Source organism: Halictus rubicundus, chromosome 4, assembly GCF_050948215.1.
Source record: "Halictus rubicundus isolate RS-2024b chromosome 4, iyHalRubi1_principal, whole genome shotgun sequence".
Lineage (NCBI taxonomy): Eukaryota > Metazoa > Arthropoda > Insecta > Hymenoptera > Halictidae > Halictus > Halictus rubicundus.
This window is the reverse complement of record NC_135152.1, coordinates 14,289,900-14,299,036: the sequence shown is the minus strand read 5'-3', so window position 1 is coordinate 14,299,036 and position 9,137 is coordinate 14,289,900. Positions and strand designations below refer to the sequence as shown.

The 9,137-nt window shown below is 39.9% G+C and overlaps 2 long non-coding RNA genes across 3 annotated transcripts; both read right to left on the bottom strand.

Annotated features, from left to right (window-relative positions):
- Positions 1–3,615: 3,615 nt before the first annotated feature.
- On the bottom strand, positions 3,616–5,194 carry LOC143353069 (uncharacterized). Of its 2 annotated transcripts, XR_013082052.1 has the most exons (5): positions 5,038–5,194; positions 4,877–4,951; positions 3,993–4,578; positions 3,832–3,906; positions 3,616–3,734 (listed from the first exon to the last, which is right to left on the bottom strand). It is a non-coding gene; the product is annotated as an uncharacterized LOC143353069 (long non-coding RNA). The 2 variants fall into 2 exon arrangements; XR_013082053.1 differs by lacking the exons at positions 4,877–4,951; positions 5,038–5,194 and having other exon boundaries at positions 3,993–4,268.
- A 328-nt stretch (positions 5,195–5,522) lies between these two features.
- Positions 5,523–6,052, bottom strand: LOC143353068 (uncharacterized). The gene is made up of 3 exons (XR_013082051.1): positions 5,901–6,052; positions 5,740–5,814; positions 5,523–5,642 (listed from the first exon to the last, which is right to left on the bottom strand). It is a non-coding gene; the product is annotated as an uncharacterized LOC143353068 (long non-coding RNA).
- Between the last annotated feature and the right edge of the window lie 3,085 nt (positions 6,053–9,137).

Here is a 9,137-nt window from a genome sequence, read left to right as displayed (position 1 = left end):
CAACTTTCTAGCGAAATTGTGAATCCGCATTCCGCAGTTTAATAATGAAACATTCAATCAGCCAGGACCCCAGTTTCGACGCCATGGGATCCGAAGGGTCGACAATGAAAGTGGAGTACATGGCGAAGAATTTTTTGGCCATGTCCGCGCGTTAGTGGTACAAGTGGAGGTCGCACAGCCCCCCGTAATAAAGGGTGTATGATTTCAAAAGATGGAACAAAAATAAATGGAGATATAGAACGGTCCTTCATAAAAGGGGACGCGTGGAAAGCTGTTGTAAGGTGATACTGGCCGGTTGAACCCTCCAACGCTCGCTCCCCGTTTATGTCCTTTCTCCCTCACTCTCTCTCCCTCTCTCTCTCTTGCTCCCTTTTGCTCTCTCCCACCACCTTTTCCCTAGCGATATACCCGCAAAGAGGATCGGATTTGTTATGACATGAAACTATTCGAAACTCGATCTTAGAGGGAAGGGTTTAATATTTTGACAAGGGTCTTCCGTCCCGGGGGTACGTGTCATTGCACATATTTCCGGTACAAATCGTTTTAGACGATCGTGCCTCGTATAACCGATCGTGACGCTTCTCGGTTTCGGGGAGAATCTTATAGAAACACACCTGCCTCCGACGCTGTCGTCCTTCCTTCGGGATAAACGGTTCCCGTGTTTCTCACGTATTGTCCGAGCGGGGGTGTGAATAGCCTAACAGTCGATCTCCGATTTTGGCTCTGCAACACTGGGAGAAAATTGCCAAATACGTACTGGTTACCTCAATGCGCACTGCACCTACCCCTATGAAATTAATTTGTTATTGTTCATTGTATGCAACAGCTGGCGATGAATCTACCGGTATCTACAGCCTGTTCTTTCTACAATACAATCGCATGTTTCAACGGGAACCTGTTGTACTGTATTCTCCAAGTTAACAATAATAAGCAGTAACTTTCCTAAAAATACCATAGAAACATTTAAACGTGTCAAAACATTTCTTTATACATTAATTAAAACTTGTACAGGGCAACATTTTTGGGTCACCCTGTGGTTCTCACTTATAGCAATCCTTGAGTGAGTACTCATTTTCGGGTTGAATTAAGTATTTCATAAGTTTCCTAAATGGTATTATTAGGCGTACAAATTAATTTCACGAGGTCCCTGAGACTTGAGTGAACATTCGAGGTCGATGGTCAGTGAAATATATTTCGATGAAATAGATTGTAAATCTTTTTAATTCGCAGACTGAAGTGTTAAATCGACCAAATTCTTCTAATGTGTCATTTGATTGTACGTCCTCGTCAAACAGTCTCTAAAAATACGCAGCCGATCGAACACGAGGTCGTGGAGCGAAACGGTGCATACATGCATTTTGGGAATAATTCGCGGTCAGACGCGATTAACACTTCTCCGCGAGCACTGTCCTCTTTTTGGCGGTGTGTCACATGCTGCCCACGGAAATAGGAAAGTAACGAGGCAAGCGTCGGCCAGATAATAAGGGATTTTACGCAAGCAGACGTCGCAGGACGTCGCGTCGGTCGAGTACTTCCGCCATTACTCCACCGAACAATGCGGATTAAACGTCCAGCGTACATTCTCGGTAAGCGTCAATCGGTCTGCCTCCAGTCAATCTTAACATGCTCCCGGGTAATTGACAGTCATTTAATTAGCATACCCCGCGGGAAATATAATGCTGCCTGTTGGCGGTAGTGGCTTCGCTTTCTTCTTCTTTTTTTTTTCTTTTTGTTTTTCTCCCCGGGCCCTGAATAAAACAAAAAAGAACATAATAATCGTTGATTTGACAAGGAAGAACGTGACCGGAACCAAAGTCGACGGGAACTCCGCATAAAATTTCGCGGGGCTTTAATTTCAACGCGCCGCTCCGGTGTACGTTCCGCTTGTAACATTTATTATTTACAGTGTAATTCCAACTAATTCCATTTTGACGCGGGAAATTTTTCATTTGTATCATTATCGCGAAATGGCGCCGGCTCGCGCAAAGACGTACGAACAGTTCCGCTTTTCACCGAATTTTAATTAAATCCCAACGAGGCGCGCTAATAAGAATACTTGTGTTAACCAACTCCCTTCTTTCGTATCGATACCATTTGTTTGTATAATTCAAATAAGTCGAAGAGCGATGGTCCACTTCTTTTTGATCGTCATCTACAACAAAAAATTCTACTCTCCAGATAAAATTACATCCAGTGCATAATGCTGGAGTGCAACGCTTGTATTTCTCTCACGACCATAACGATTTGTAATCGTAAAGATTATACAGCTTTCGTTCCGTACTATTTATTTATAAATTATATTTAATTATAATCCTAACTGGCTGCGTGTATACATTGTCCTTCGCAACACATGTATCTTATAATAAACCGTTTGTGTACATTACACGGTGTATAATAGTATAGAACGTATCATACGTATACTATACACAACAATACACTGTATGATATGCACAATTATGTTGTACACTGTATAATGTATAGAATTATGTTGTACACGGCTTGACATACACACGTATTGTGGCCCGGCTAATTTAGAGCGCTTTGTTGCGTTTACAGCTAGAATATGCATTATAACTCGATTACAATGGACCTCTTTTTAGATTACAATGGACAAACCAGCTTTCGACTTCTTTCTCCAACGTTCTCCACAAAATATCCAGCAAGCTACTGCAAAAGCTGCAAATTTGAATCCGTTCAGAACATATAGGAAACCGAGTCGTGTCAGCTGCCTGAGCACCTAACCCGGAATTACTGTACCAGATTATAGAGTGGTTCGAAGAGGAATCCTCGAAATGACAACGCACACGCGTCGGGTTCGCTGTCTATCTCTGTGCACCGTCAAACGCGACCTATTGAAAATTCAACGCATTCCAAAGTTAACAGTTGAACTAACGAATTTAAATTGCTGTGTAGTTGCACTTGACGGCGACGGTCTCCTGGGAGCCCATCAAGCTTTGATATTCGGAGGTGTTGATTACGTCTTGAGATGGATGACATGCCAGGAGTTCCACGTGAACCTGGTGTACCGTGTCAAAGGCCCGCCGATGCAAGACTTCCGCCGCTGGGACGAGTTATTATAATTAGCCGTCGAATCAATTTATCGTCGAATTTATCACACGCCGGCACACCTACCCCGGGTCAAGTGCCAACGAACCCGCGTACCCCGTTGTCGAACGCGAATTCGCATAACCGCGATCTTCCGGAGATGGGGGGGGGGGGGGACACGCCGGGTAATACCGATATTAGACTGGATTAGAGTTCGACTGTAATTTCATCCGGCGAACGTCTACCGCGATATTACACGCAGTATGTCTGTGTCCCATTTAACTGGCTTCATAGAAAATGGTAACAATTAATATTTCTAGGCACTCCTATTATTCAAACCTCGAATATCCACGTTCTGTTTTAGATCGCATTTTCTCGTAGAACATAGATCGAATTCACTTTTAACACTAGGTTTATGGAGCACTAAAACTGGCTATTTTACATTACATTATAAAAATAACGAGAATGTGCTGCCCAAATTACTTTAATTGTAAATTAAAAATGTCAGAACCCGCTATTTTGACGGGTCTCGTAAACCTAGTGTTAAACGAGAGAAAGAAAACAATTGAATTCATTTTTCAGATTGCTTTATTGAAATTTCACTACATCGCCAATAATAATGGAGGCGTCTCGAGCTGGAGTCCATTCATGGTAGCGTTGCCATTCAAGAAAATCATTGTCCCCTAACACTGTATATAAGATCAGAAATGTATACAATTTCCATTATCATCATAAACGTGTGAAGAAGACTAATTCTCAGATGTAGGTAATTAAACGTAATCGTACCTTACACTCATTTTTAATTTCTGTGGGACACTTCTTCGCTCGTTTTGCCAGATCACACATTAATTGTTTGTAAGTCTGAGAAAATAATACAACGAATCATTACGAGTCCGGAAGATAAGTCACACATTTATTACAAGTATAGCATAAAATGTAATATATACATCACAGTTCTCTGCTTGTGCCGGTTCCATGATAAATCCTGACAATAGAATGAGGCAAACAAGTAGGAAAGGGAACTTCAGCTTTCGGATCATGGTTGCGTTAGAGTACTCCGAAGTTTCTCGAGCCAATGATTGTCACAGCTGTGTCTTCCTTTTATATGAAGCACTTGAGGCAGATCGTGACAAATATTTTTTACGAGAACACTTTATAATTTAATTCGTACATTTGTGCGATAAATGTTTATTCGTATGCAATTTTCGTGTAGCACGTGAAACGAGCTAACACGACTGTGATAGCACTACTGTGATCGTTTTTTTTTATGTTACAACGAAACTGCGGGTTGAAAGAATCGGAGCCATAACAAAAGAGTATTGTATTTTCAATAAACTGTACAAATTTTCGAATGCCACTACACCTCCCTCCTGTATACTTATAAAGTGTTCGGTGAATGTTCTAACAATTTATTTAATTGCACAGATTTATTTATTGAAATTTCATTACATGGTCAATAATAGTGGAGGCATCTGGAGCTGCAGTCTATTCATGATAGCGGGTGCCATTCACGAAAATCATTGTCTTCTAGCACTGGATATAAATGTATAAAATTTTTATTATCATCATAAAAGTGTGAAGAAGTCTAATTCTGAGATGTATGTAATTAATAGACTGCGGATCTTTATGCAAAATAAAAATTTTCTACCTGAATTGCAACAAATTCGAGTGAAATAGAAATTTATTTTCTTTCTTAATATGTTTAATAGCTTGAAAATAATGTAACAACATTTTAAAATTTTTCTAATGTTTCTACTGTCTTAAAATACGCCTACCCATTTTTGTCGGAAATGCGCAAAATCCGCAATCTAGTAATTGAACATAAACTTACATGACAAATTCTTTTAATATCTGGGGGACATTTCCCCAGATCCCTTGCGAAGTCACACAACCATCTTATATACCACTGGGAACATAATGCAACGAATCATTTCAAGTCCATAAGAAAACACACATATTTATTACAAGTATAGCATAAAATGTAAAATATACATCACACTTGAAGCTTGCTTGTGCCGGTTGCATGATAAATCCTGACAATAGAATGAGCCAGACAAGTAAGAAAGGGAACTTCAACTTTCGGATCATGGTAGCGTTAGCGTACTTTGAAGTTTCTTCAGTCAACGATTGTCACTGCTGTGCCTTGCTTTTATATCAAAAGCTTGAGGCAAAACGTGACAAATTTTTTTACGGGAACACTTCATAACTTAATTTGTATTTTGCGCGATAAATGTTTATATGTATGCAATTTTCGTGTGGAACGTGCAACAAGGTAACACGACTGTGATAGAACGACAGTGATCGTTTTTTTTTATGTTACAACGAAACTGCGGGTTGAAAAAACCGGAGCGATAGAAAAAGTGTTGCATTTTCAATAAACTGTAAAAATTTTCGAATGCCACTACACATTCCTTCAGTATACATTTACAGCGTTGGATTAACGTTTTAACAAGTAAATTGATAAATAATAGAATTCATTTAATTCCACAGATAGTTTTATTGAAATTTCATTACATCGCCAATAGTAATAAAGGCATCTGGAGCTGGAGTCCATTCATGATAGCGGTGTCATTCACGAAAATCATTGCCCCCTAGCACTGGATACAAGAACAGAAATGTATAAAATTTTTATTCTTATCATAAAAGTGTGAAAAAGATTAATTCAGGGATATCGGTAATTAAACATAAACGTACCTTACAAATTCTTTTAATATCTGGGGGACATTTCCCCAGATCCCTTGCGAAGTCACACAACCATCTTATATACCACTGGGAACATAATGCAACGAATCATTTCAAGTCCATATGAAAACACACATATTTATTACAAGTATAGCATAAAATGTAAAATATACATCACACTTGAAGCTTGCTTGTGCCGGTTTCATGATAAATCCTGACAATAGAATGATGCAGACAAGTAAGAAAGGGAACTTCAGCTTTCGGATCATGGTTGCGTTAGAGTACTCCGAAGTTTCTTGAGTCAATGATTGTCACTATTGTGTGCTCCTCTTATATGAGACACTTCGGGAAGAGGGTTACAAATAATGCTTACTGCCATAAATGTTTATCTCTATGCAATTTTCGTGAAGAACGTGAGGTGAGGTAATAGACTAATAGCATGACTGTTATAATATTTTTACATTAGAGCGAGACTGCGTGTTGGAAGAATCGGAGCGGTTGAAAAAGTGTTGTATTTTCAATAAACTGTCTAAATTTTCGAATGCAACTACACCTTTCTCCAGTATACGTATAAAGTGTTGGATGAATGTTCAAACAATGAAATTGTTAAGCGAAAGAATTTATTTAATCGTACAGATTGCTTTATTAAAATTTTATTACATTGTCAAGAACATTGTATATCTGCACTTAGAGTCCATTTCACGATGGTGTTGCCATTTGGGAGAATCATTATCCTCTGGCACTGCATGTAACAAGAGAAATGCGCAGAATTTTTATTATTCTCGTAAAGTTGTGTTCTAGTCTAAGAAATATTTATTATTAAACATAAACGCAACTCACAAAGCAATCCCACGTATTTATTATTTGGTAGGTAGATACCTAGCATCTCTTTTCTTTCTCTATGGAAACAAACGACAATACAATTATTCATTGCAAGTCCAAAAGGAAAGACACGCATTCATTAAAAATATAACATGAAAATCTAAAATATGCTTTAACTTACAGACAATTCTGCTTGTGCCGATTCCATGAAAAATCCTGACAACAGCACGAGGCAAACAAGTAGGAAAGGGAACTTCAGCTTGCGGATCATGATTGCGTTAGGGTACTCCGAAGTTTCTCTCTATCTAATGATTACCACAGTTGTGTCCTCCTTTTAAATGACACACTCCAGGAAGAACGTGACAAATAATTCTCGCGTTATCTCTTAAAAGTGTAATTCGTATTTTGGGCGATAAATGTTTTATTACAGTCTAAAGATAATTTTGTGTTGGAAATGCAGGAGCTATTAAACAAAGCAATACTGTATTTCCAAGGAACTGTATTTATTAGCTGAAACAATTTGGTCATCATATTCTTCAATATTCTAACAATTAAATTGTTAGAGAAAACAATTTTTCAATTTTGCAGACTGTTTCATTGAAATTTTGTTACAGTGTCAATAATAACATCAGGAACCAGAGTCTATATTAGTGTTTTCATATCGCGGTCGGGAAAAAGCATCAGTATGATCTGACTCTGATTTCATATGAATAGGGTACCAACTATTAGAATAGAAATTGATTCGTGATGCTTCTTCCGCAGAAACTAGTCGATCTACCTAATCTCGATCTAAAACAGAGCTTCCCAAAGTGGTCGATACCGTTCCATTGTGGGCGATGGAACGATTCAAGGGGTCAATACAGTCACGTCTCTATATATGTCGCCAAGGCCTGGATGATAAACGTCGCGGAATTATCCCCACTGCTGCGGGGAATACCCCGCGAGGGGCCACGCAGCTCAATAGGCCTCGGACGCCGAGAAGTGTAAACATAACACTGTTCCGTGTTATATATATATAATTTAATTGTTTAATGTTGCTTGAACATCAAAGGTCATTAGCAACACGGTAGATTTTCTTACAATATATTATACATATTTGTATCCTTGATATACTTGGCAAGACCGGCGATATACTCCTTAGAACTTAACAGAATGGGTAAGGATCTAGGCAACTTAGCATTTTTCCTTTCATTCTCATATTTTTTGCATTCTATTATTAGGTGGTTTATGTTAATTGGTACATTACATATATCGCAGATCGTATTTTCTTTCTTATTTAACAAAAATGAATGGGTTACTTCTGAGTGCTCAATTCTGATTCTAGAAACTGAAGTTTGAATTTGACGATCTACTGGACTTGGAAATTGTTCACATATATCGAGAGTTCACCGAAACAATATGAATGAACTTTTCGTTCATTCGCTCGAAGAAGGTAGATCTTAAGAGGGGCGGCGAGTAATTATCTGAAAAAGGGGCGGTAAGGGCAAATCAGTTTTGGGAACCGTAAAGAATCGCGTTCGGGCGACCCGTTGTCCTTTCAATTGTCCGAATTTCGGACGGTTCTCGATAATTGAGCGGGAAAGAAGGGACTGAATGGGACTATCTGGACAGTAAACGGTTGTTCGACAGCGCGCTCGCAAATTCAGTAATATTCCGGCAGCGGAGCGGAGCGGCATCGAAGTTTCAGGGACGCAGACGCTCGAAATGCCGGAAGCCCGATGTCGTTCTGGAATTGAATGGAACTGCGTGTTATAGCTGCCAGGCAATTAACCGTTGCATTCGACTACTGTGTCCTTGCATGGACCGAGAGAAAACAAGGTTGGTCCTCTTGCGGATGCTCGTAGATTCGCAGCAGCTCATCCGGCCTCGCGCAGTGTTGCCTACCCGCTGCTAGAGTTCGGTTCGCCGGATAGGGCACTCTAATTCGTTGCAATCAGGGGAACCTTCGCCGGTGTTTGCCCACCTTGTTGCGCCTCTATTAGTTCCGCGTCAGAAAGCATGCTCACGTGATTTGTATCCCCAATGCGCCGCCTCGTCTGGACCAGACGCGTGCGTAAGTCCCGCATTCAAAGAAGCCCCGCTTGCCACGCCACCAACGTCCTTCTAATTTCGAGTAAACACACGTTTCAACGAAGTACGTATTTCGAATTGAAGACAAAATCTACAAGTAATTCTCCGGCTAAAAACCCCCGCTTCCGGTTTGCACGGTTGTTTGCCACCGTTGTGCATCAGTCACGAGGCTCGCTCGTTCCGCGACGCTTTTAAACACATTACTCTGTTCTCGATTATTGATGCAATTATTCACCTGTTTACTGGAAAAAAATTCCTTCGGAAATTTACAGTTTGCTTCACCGTACGTTTTTCTGAAACTCCCATTTGCCTGTTTTCGCGGTGTATTTTAGAATTGCGCGCACGAGGTCACGAGTCTCGCTCGTTCCGCGACGCTTTTAAACGCGTTCCTTTTTTCTCGATTATTGACGCAATTATTTTCCTGTTTGCTGCAAAAAATTCCTTCGGAAATTTACAATCTGTTTCACTGAACCTTTTTTTTTTTGTAACTCGTACTTGGCCGTTGTCGTGGTGTAACA